Raw genomic sequence first — 9,527 nt, 5'->3', positions numbered from 1 at the left:
ACTACAGCCTCAAGAAGAACTATACAGAGATAGTTAGGAGTATTGGCCTCCAGTCCAGGAGTGAGCTTCTGTCGATTGGCTTGAGGCGAAACGCCCAGTCGGAGAGGTCTGCAGCCGCAGCCTTGACGAGGCGGGTGATGGAGGGGCGCATGCCTTGGAAGACCACTTGGTGCCGGTGGTTCCAGATCCTCCAAAGGAGCAGAAGGCGCACTGTCGACCAGCAGCCGTCGGCGGTGGGGGAGGCAGGTTTTGCATCCCAGATCGATCTGCAACACAGCGGTTGGGGGATGCCGAGAGCTGGCCAGAGTGCAGCGACCCTGCAACAGTCGAAGAGAAGATGGTTTGTGGTTTCTGACTCTTTGTGGCACAGCTCGCAGACATCCTCGGACCGCATATGCTTTTTGAGAAGATTTGCTTTGGAGTGCACTCGATCCTGGGCAACTAGCCAGCCAAATAAGCGCACCTTGTGTGGCGCCTTGGCACTCCAGATTTGGGCTTGGACAGGGCACCGAGTCCCAGCAAAGGTCAGCAGCTTGTAAATGGAGGAAGTGAGAGCCTTCTTGTCGACGCAGTCTCGCAAAACCCGAGTATCCTCGTCCTGTTGGAGTGACGGGATTTCGGCAAGCAGGAGCTCCATCTCACTCGAGGCCACGGAGGATAGCCTTGGAGCGAGGTTAGACCGCAGTCCACCATCAACGACCTCCTGGACGGTGGCAAGCGACCGGATGGAATGAGAGAACAGGGCGGGCAGACGCTTCGCGAGGGCGCCGCCCAGCCCCCAATCGTCGAGCCAGAAGGCAGTCTTTCGGCCATCACCAAGCCGCACCTTGGTCAGGTCGCGGTAGAGCGGGAGCAGCTGGGCCACGGGTTTCCAGACCGCGCTCAGGAGGGCATTCTTGTCGTCAGCTCCGACAAATTCCCTCCAAAACCAGGTGGCCCAAGCGGAGTGCCTGGGCTGGTGCAGTCGGTGAAGGAGCTTGACGAGCAGGCTTTTGTTTTGGGCTTCCAAGCTGCGCACCCCAAGGCCGCCGTCACATAGGGGGCGGCAAACATCCTTCCATGCGACAAGACACCTGCCGCCAGAGCAGGACGAGTCTCCAGCCCAGAAGAAAGCTCGACGAAGCTTGTCGATCTCCTCCCTGACTCCGGCAGGGAGAAGGAGCGCCGACATCGCATAGGCAGGGAGGCTTGAGATTACAGCGTTGACGAGGACGAGGCGGCCTGCAGTGGAGAGCAGCAGTGCCTTCCACCCTGCGAGGTATTTGTCTACCTTGGCGATGAGAGGCCGGAAATCCGCCTTCCCCAGCTTGTGAGTGGAGAGCGGAAGTCCAAGGTAGCTTTGGGGGAAGGAGGAGAGCGGGCAACCGAGGGCCACGGCTGCACGCTCGCTGTCGTCTCCCTCCATGTGCATGGCAACCAGGGTACTTTTTGAAAAGTTGATAGCGAGCCCAGTGGCGTTGGAGAAGAGATCCAACGCATGCCTGAGCCGCGCAGCCGCACCCGGTGTCCCTAATAGGCCGAACTTTAACTTGCTACTGACTCTAACAGGTTAATTCTTGTATGCAATTGTATGAACCTGATGCAGTGGTTTATTGTCCTTGTTGTGATGCAGATGAAGCAGCTGGACGGCACAGGTACAGAGGTTCTCCATTTCCTGCATTCATCCAGCTTAGTGTTCCCTTCCCACCTCTAGTTTCAGACCCAAATGTTTTGATTTTGAATGTTTGTACACTCCCATCTGTTTCACCATGGCAATTTTTATTTCATGATAGTTTTCTGTTGATGTAATGAAGAGTGCAAATCACTTTTGCCTTGTCGGCTGGGAGATTAGGAAGCTCATTTTCTAGTAGTGTTAGCTTCTGCATTTGTCAGGGACTCAAGGGTGCTTAGTCACAAAGAAATTGTTACAACTGGAGCCTTAGTCACACAATAAATTATTGCAATTGCATAGCAAGCACATGTACATCACACTCTGGAGAAAGCATATGCAAGTTATAACTGCAGCAGACTACATGAACGAAGAAATTGGCTACTTAACTGCCCGATACAAAGCTCAACTCGGGATTACACATGACCTTACTAGCTAATTAAGTACAGATCGACCGTCAGGGAAGGAAAAACTATGCACTTACCTCATTCGCCTTCCCCTGGCTTTTCAACCACTGGCTCTTACACTTCTCAAGTTTCTCCTTGACTTCTCCCATGGTAGGCCTGTTATACACGTCTTCGTCAAGACACTGCACTGCAATCTTGCCAACCTCCTCGAGGCACTCCATGTTCTCCTCCACATTGGCTGAAATATCCTCATCAAACATCTGCCTTGCTGTGCCATCCTTGGAAGCTTTGATGTAGTCTATCAGAAGGCTACGATTCTCCCCGTACCTAGCCTTCTTTCGGGTAACAAGCTCCAGTAGCATGATACCGAAGCTGTACACGTCACTCTTTGCGGTGAGCAGCCCGGTCTTCATGTACACGGGGTCGATGTAGCTGCTGTCCCCGGCCACCCAGTTGGTGTGGTCCTTGTCGATGGACATGAGCCTGGACGTCCCAAAGTCCGATACCTTGGGCATGAAGCGGTCGCCGAGGAGGATGTTGCCGGACTTTGACGTCGCCGTGGAGGATCATCTGGCTCTGCGAGTGCATGTAATGGAGCCCCTCGGCAGATCTGATGGCGATGTCGAGGCGTGTTTCCAGTGGGAGAGGGTCGTTGTTTCTGTGAAGCACATCCCGAAGGCTCCCTCTTTGGACGAACTCGTAGACCAACATGGGCACCTCCGTCTCCAGGCAGCAACCCACCAGCCGGACCAGGTTTGGGTGGCTGATCTTGGATTGGACCGTGATCTCATTCGCGAAATCCTTCTGCCGGTACTCGTTGACGATGATGGAGCGCTTCAGGCTGGTCACAATGGGCAAGAACATAAGCTAGTAACTTACACACTTTCCTAGACTATGTTACTACTTCCATAGTGGATAGGAACATCTATATAGTGTCATGCAACGATGTATTTATTAGATTATAGACTCATTATTTCTTGGAGTGTGTGATGTTCCGGTAACTTAGCTAGTTACCACAAGCACCTCTCTCTTTATTAAATATGTGGCACATAAGCAAAGTTGTATTGGAGTGTGTGATGTTACTCCTAAGTTCCTCCCCATTGTGAGACTAGCCATAGTGGGAGTAACTTTAGCAGTAACATCGAGTCCAACTCAACAAATTTGCTTATGTGGCAATGAGTTAATGAGGAGACAGGTAGTTGTAGTAACTTAGCTAGTTACTGTAACATCACATGTCACAATGCAATATGAGTCTATAACCTAATAAATGAATCATTGCATGTTACCACACTTAAGTTACTACCCACCGTGAAGGTAGTAACATAGTCTAGGGATACGTGTATGTTACTCTCTATTGTGGCTAGTCTGACCAGCCTCACAACAACAACAACGCCGGTGTCGGTGGTCCCCTTGTAGACCTTACCGAAGGCACCTTTGCCAATGATGCAGCTGTACTTGTTTGTGATGCGACCCAGCTTGTCCTTGGTAAATATCTCGATCCCGGCGCTCTTGAGGAACGACCCGCCGTTCCTGTTGAATCGATCTCTCAGCTTCCTTTTCTCTCGCTCCATGTGCAAGAATATTAGTATCACCGATAGTACTGCCATGGCACTTATAGTTCCTGCATGTGAACAAATGTCATAAGTGCCATTCTGTTTCAAGATGGTTGGAGAGCACGAACAAGAGAGTTCATACAACACGGACGGCGCAGTTGCTTACTCCAAGCAAATTTTGTGACATGTCAAGAGAAGTTTTCCCAAGTTCACACAAACCTTTACAAAACAATGATCTTACTTTTAACATTTCACATGATGGCATTTAGATGTGTTATTAGGGCATGTACAATGCTAGCATATGGATACAGATGCCCCATGACAAAAAGTAGGCTCAGTCATCTATATTGATTTCTTTCTCCCCAATGCAATCTAATACTAGTGGCCATGATTAAAGAATATAAAATAGACTCTTACTACACATGCATCCCTACCCTTCACTGCAACTTTTCCAACTTTATGCACCGGACCACACTTTTTCTCTCCAAGCACCTGCCTCCTGCAGAGGATCCCGCTTCCCTATTCGAACCTATTTTTTCTGACATCCGATCCTACATGGCATGCGAGGCATCACTTTGGGGCAATGCATTCACTAGTAGAAAATAGGGCTTTGGTCCAGGCCGGGTCAGCCCATTAGTCCCGGTTCAGTCCAGAACCGGGACCAATATGGGCATTGGTCCCGGTTCGTGAGCCCAGGGGGTCGGCCGGGCCACGTGGGCCATTGGTCCCGGTTCATCTGGACCTTTTGGTCCCGGTTGGTGGGATGAACCGGAACCAATGGGCCTCGCTCCTGGCCCACCACCATTGGTCCCAGTTGGTGGCTTGAACCGGGACCAAAGGCTCCTCTTTAGTCCCGGCTCATGTCACCAACCGGGACCAATGAGGTGCCTACATATACCCCTCGCTCGCGAGCAGAGCACCCCAGTGCTTTGTTTTTCTGTGGCCGAGGGGGAGAGGGCTTGGTGGTGCTCTAGCTCACCTCCTATGCACACAAGGTATTCGATGGAATGCCCGAGCCACACTACTTAAGCTTTCTCCTCTCCAAGCTCGACCCCTAAGCTCCATTTTCCATAATATTTGTCTAGGTTTAGCGGTCCGTCACGCCCCGTCCCCGTCTTCACCGCCGTCGATCACCCGCGCCGAGCTCATCGCCGGCACCACCGTGGTGAGCCTCTTGTTCTTATCTTCTTTCTGAAAGGAAAAATATTCTTACTTGTATGTTTACATAGATACTTGTATTATTTTCTTACTTTTATTATTGCATCTTATATGGTGCGATGGTTTTGGTATCCGCCCCCGTCGGCCCTCGTCCTGTCTATGATTCGGATGTGGTATATATATTATCTTTATAACTATTGATTTATTTATTGTTTATAAAAATTATGCCGACCAACGTGACATAGATTTTAATTATGTAGGACGTATGTGAATCGTAAATGCCAACCGACCCTATTGTCGAGAGGTTAAATTTAGTTGAAGAAGAAAACAATTTGTTGAAGGAAAAAATTAAAAAAAATTGAGGAGGAGAAGATGATATTGGAGTTGCATGTTGCGGATGTCGTCGATAATCACAAGATCAAGATGGATGCAATGCGCTTGAAGATTAGAAAGATTAGAAAATATGCCATTCATACCGAGGCTTGGTATCATTAAGCCGTTGGATCAATTGTTACCTTGGTTGCGATTATGATCGCATTTGTTTTCGCATTGAAATGTTTTACATAGTTTCAATATATGCTTTAATTAATTAGATGCTCTGGAGAGCTATATGTTGTTAGATGAGAACTATGTATGCACTTTGGTTTTAATGTGATGATGAACTTCTATTAATTTGGACACTTAATTATATATAATGCACGCAGATGAACCGGCAATGGATGTACGGTGACAGACACACCCGCGAGTACATTAAGGGCGTGCATGAGTTTCTCGATGCGGCTGAGGCAAATAAGCAGAATGGTTTTATGTGTTGTCCATGCACTCAATGTGGGAATACGAGGTCTTACTCTAACCGGAAAATCCTTCACTCCCACCTGCTTTACAAGGCTTTCATACCACACTATAATGTTTGGACGAGGCACGGAGAAATAGGGGTTATGATGGAAGACGGCGAAGAAGAAGAGTACGATGACAACTATGTGCCCCCTGAATACGGTGATGCCGCAACGGGGGGAGCTGGTGAAGATCAAGAGGAACCAGACGATGTGCCCAATGATGCTGCAACGGGTGAAGTGCTGAAGATCAAGAGGAACCAGACGATGTGCCCGATGATGATGATCTCCGTCGGGTCATTGTCGATGCAAGGACGCAATGCGAAAGTCAAAAGGAGAAGCCGAAGTTCGATCGCATGTTAGAGGATCACAAAAAAGGGTTATACCCCAATTGCGAAGATGGCAACACAAAGCTCGGTACCGTACTGGAATTGCTGCAGTGGAAGGCAGAGAATGCTGTGGCTGACAAAGGATTTGAGAAGCTACTGAAAATATTGAAGAAGAAGCTTCCAAAGGATAACGAATTGCCCGACAGTACATATGCAGCAAAGAAGGTCGTATGCCCTCTAGGATTGAAGGTGAAGAAGATACATGCATGCCCTAATGACTGCATCCTCTACCGCGGTGCATACAAGGATCTGAACGCATGCCCGGTATGCGGTGCATTGCGGTATAAGATCAAACGAGATGACCCTGGTGATGTTGACGGCGAGCCCCTTAGGAAGAGGGTTCCTGCGAAGGTGATGTGGTATGCTCCTATAATACCACGGTTGAAACGTCTATTCAGAAACGAAGAGCATGCCAAGTTGATGCGATGGCACAGTGAGAACCGAAAGAAAGATGTGAAGTTGAGAGCACCCGCTGACGGGTCGCAGTGGAGAAAAATCGAGAGAAAGTACTGGGATGAGTTTGCAAAGGACCCAAGGAATGTATGGTTTGCTTTAAGCGCGGATGGCATTAATCCTTTCGGGGAGCAGAGCAGCAATCACAGCACCTGGCCCGTGACTCTATGTATGTATAACCTTCCTCCTTGGATGTGCATGAAGCGGAAGTTCATTATGATGACAGTTCTCATCCAAGGCCCTAAGCAACCCGGCAACGAAATTGATGTGTACCTAAGGCTATTAGTTGAAGAATTTTTACAGCTGTGGAATGGGAACGGTGTACGTACGTGGGATGAGCACAGACATGAGGAATTTAACCTTAAGGCGTTGCTGTTCGTGACCATCAACGATTGGCCCGCTCTCAGTAACCTTTCAGGACAGACAAACAAAGGATACCACGATGCACGCACTGTTTAGATGACACTGAAAGTATATACCTGGACAAATGCAGGAAGAATATGTACCTGGGCCATCATCGATTTATTCCGACCAACCATCAATGTCAAAAGAAAGGCAAGCATTTCAAAGGCGAGACAGATCACCGGAAGAAGCCCGCCATGCGCACCGGTGATCACGTGCTTGCTATGGTCAATGATTTACACTACGTAATCTTTGGAAAGGGTCCCGGTGGACTAGCTGTTCCGAATGATGCTGAGGGACACGCACCCATGTGGAAGAAGAAATCTATATTTTGGGACCTACCCTACTGGAAAGACCTAGAGGTCCGCTCCTCAATCGACGTGATGCACGTGACGAAGAACCTTTGCGTGAACCTGCTAGGCTTCTTGGGCGTGTATGGGAAGACAAAAGATACACCTGAGGCACGGGAGGACCTCCAACGTTTGCACGAAAAAGACGGCATGCCTCCGAAGCAGTATAAAGGTCCTGCCAGCTACGCTCTTACGAAAGAAGAGAAAGAAATCTTCTTTGAATGCCTGCTCAGTATGAAGGTCACGACTAGCTTCTCGTCGAATATAAAGGGAATAATAAATATGCCAGAGAAAAAGTTTCAGAACCTAAAGTCTCATGACTGCCACGTGATTATGATGCAACTGCTTCCGGTTGCATTGAGGGGGCTTCTACCGGAAAACGTCCGATTAGCCATTGTGAAGCTATGTGCATTCCTCAATGCAATCTCTCAGAAGGTGATCGATCCAGAAATCATACCAAGGCTAAGGAGTGATGTGGCGCAATGTCTTGTCAGTTTCGAGCTGGTGTTCCTACCATCCTTCTTCAATATCATGACACACGTCCTAGTTCATCTAGTCGACGAGATTGTCATCCTGGGGCCCGTATTTCTACACAATATGTTCCCCTTTGAGAGGTTCATGGGAGTCCTAAAAAAATATGTCCGTAACCGTGCTAGGTCAGAAGGAAGCATCTCCATGGGCCATCAAACAGAGGATGTTATCGGGTTTTGTGTTGACTTCATTCCTGGCCTCAAGAAGATAGGTCTCCCTAAATCGCGGTATGAGGGGAGACTGACTGGAAAAGGCACTCTTGGAAGAGACTCAATAATATGCAGGGACGGATATTCTTGGTCTCAAGCAAACTACACAGTTCTATAGAACTCTACCTTGGTGACCCCGTATGTCGATGAACACAAGAACAGTCTGCGCTCCAAACACCCGGAGCAGTGCGACGACTGGATTACATGTGAACACATCAGGACTTTCAGCAGTTGGTTGGAAACACGTCTCAGAGGTGACAACACTGTTTGTGATGAGTTGTACTTGTTGTCCAGGGGACCATCTTTGACTGTATTGACTTACAAAGGATACGAGATAAATGGGAATACATTTTACACGATCGCCCAAGATCAAAAGAGCACCAACCAAAACAGCAGTGTCCGCTTTGATGCAGCAACCGAGAGCGGAAATGACACATATTATGGTTACATAGTGGACATATGGTAACTTGGCTACAGACCTGATTTTAAGGTCCCTTTGTTTAAGTGCAAATGGGTCAATCTGTTAGGCGGCGGGGTACAGGTAGACCCACAGTACGGAATGACAACAGTGAATCTGAAAAATCATGGGTACACTGACGAACCGTTCGTCCTAGCCAATGATGTGGCACATGTTATCTGTGTGAAGGACATGTCTACCAAACCGAGAAAAAGAAAAGATAAGGAAGCGAATACATCATACGATGAGCCAAAGTGCCACATAGTTCTTTCAGGAAAAAGGGACATCCTGGGAGTGGACGACAAGACAGACATGTCTGAAGATTATGAAAAGTTTCATGAAATTCCTCCCTTCAATGTCAAGGCTGACCCAAGCATCCTGATAAACAATGAAGATTATCCATGGTTACGGCGCAATAAGCAAATGATACAAGCGAAGAAAAAGTGAAGACTTTCTCCCGCAACTATTATGATGATACCATGCCAACTTTGTAACACACGAACATGCTACCATTGTCCGTTTTGTACATGCACATGCTATGTGGGTGAAATTATGATACCATCCCAACTTTCAACTTTTTAAGAGTTCATTTGAAATGCTTTCATGTCTTATGGTTCGCCCCTGGCCCATGACCATTAGTCCCGGTTTGTGCCACAAGCCGGGACTAAAGGGTTGGTCCTCTTTGCGGGCAGAGTTTAGTCCCACCTCGCCAACCGAAAGGGGCTCACAGCGGTTTATAAGCCCTTCCCTCTCTGCCTTGTTGAGCTCCTCTCGAAGTGAAAATAGATGCCCTAATAGAGAAAAGTTTAACCTAAATTCATAGTGAATTTCTCTGAAATTCATAGAAATTTACTAGGAATTTAGGTTGAATTTTCTCTATAAGCGCATCTATTCTCATTTTTTAGTAAGTTAATCACAAACTTGTGATTCAAACAATTTTCAAAGAATTAAAATTTTAACTATTCAAATTTGAAAACTAATGGCACTAATAGAAAGTTTATAATTTTTCTAAAACTAATGGCACTAACAGAAATTTTATAATTTTGCTAACCTAAAAGCAAACAGAATTAAAAATTAAAGCAAAAAACAAAAGAAAATAAATAATGCAAAAAACAAATAAAAAACAGGAAGAAACTA

At 47.4% G+C, this 9,527-nt stretch overlaps 1 pseudogene; it reads right to left on the bottom strand.

Moving 5' to 3' along the window:
• Positions 1-1,918: 1,918 nt before the first annotated feature.
• LOC119357524 overlaps positions 1,919-9,527 on the bottom strand; it is an 18,542-nt pseudogene continuing 10,933 nt past the window's right edge.

The sequence above is a fragment of the Triticum dicoccoides genome, chromosome 2A (genome assembly GCF_002162155.2).
Source record: "Triticum dicoccoides isolate Atlit2015 ecotype Zavitan chromosome 2A, WEW_v2.0, whole genome shotgun sequence".
In the NCBI taxonomy this organism is placed as follows: Eukaryota; Viridiplantae; Streptophyta; class Magnoliopsida; order Poales; family Poaceae; genus Triticum; species Triticum dicoccoides.
This window is presented reverse-complemented; position numbering and strand designations above follow the sequence as displayed.